This window comes from Drosophila gunungcola (genome assembly GCF_025200985.1).
Source record: "Drosophila gunungcola strain Sukarami chromosome X unlocalized genomic scaffold, Dgunungcola_SK_2 000050F, whole genome shotgun sequence".
NCBI classification, from domain to species: domain Eukaryota; kingdom Metazoa; phylum Arthropoda; class Insecta; order Diptera; family Drosophilidae; genus Drosophila; species Drosophila gunungcola.
Window position 1 is genome coordinate 159,803 of NW_026453194.1, and position 672 is coordinate 160,474.

Below are 672 nucleotides of genomic sequence, written 5' to 3' on the forward strand. Positions count from 1 at the left end.
TAAATAAATAAATAAAAATAACAAAATATACGATGTACTAAAGTGGGAAAACAAAACCATGCGAAAAATATAGAGAGAGATAAAGCAATACGAAAACACAAAACGTAAACCAGATAAATATATTTATTATTAAAAATCAAATAAAAATTAATTAAAACTTTATGGAAACAAAGCGTTGGGTGTTTAACAAGTTATTTATTGGTCTTACTGGCTTTGGATTCATTTCAAGTATTTATAAACTAGTGTTCATGTATCCCTGTTTAGTTATCATCTCCTATTTTAAAACAATTTTTATTGACTTATATGTCTGGAATAAAATTGCAATTTGTAATCATAAAATACAATCATTTGTGTACCCTTGCATAGGAGATTATAATTTCAGTGAAAAGTCCATTTCTACGCAATCGCAGCTCGCTGTTTTAACGGATCGAACGCCTACATAATATAGCTAAAAATATGTGTTGAAAAAACGACTAACCTCTTTTTGTACGCATTAAAAACGATTTAATTAAAAATTATATAAAAAAAAAAAATTATAAATCTTTAACTTTGGGGAACGACCTAAAATTTCTACAGAATTTTAAGCCATATAGAAAATTAAATTAAAATTATTCACAACAGATGGCGCTTTCGACTTAAAGGTGCGAAGCGCAAATATTTTGATGTTTTGAA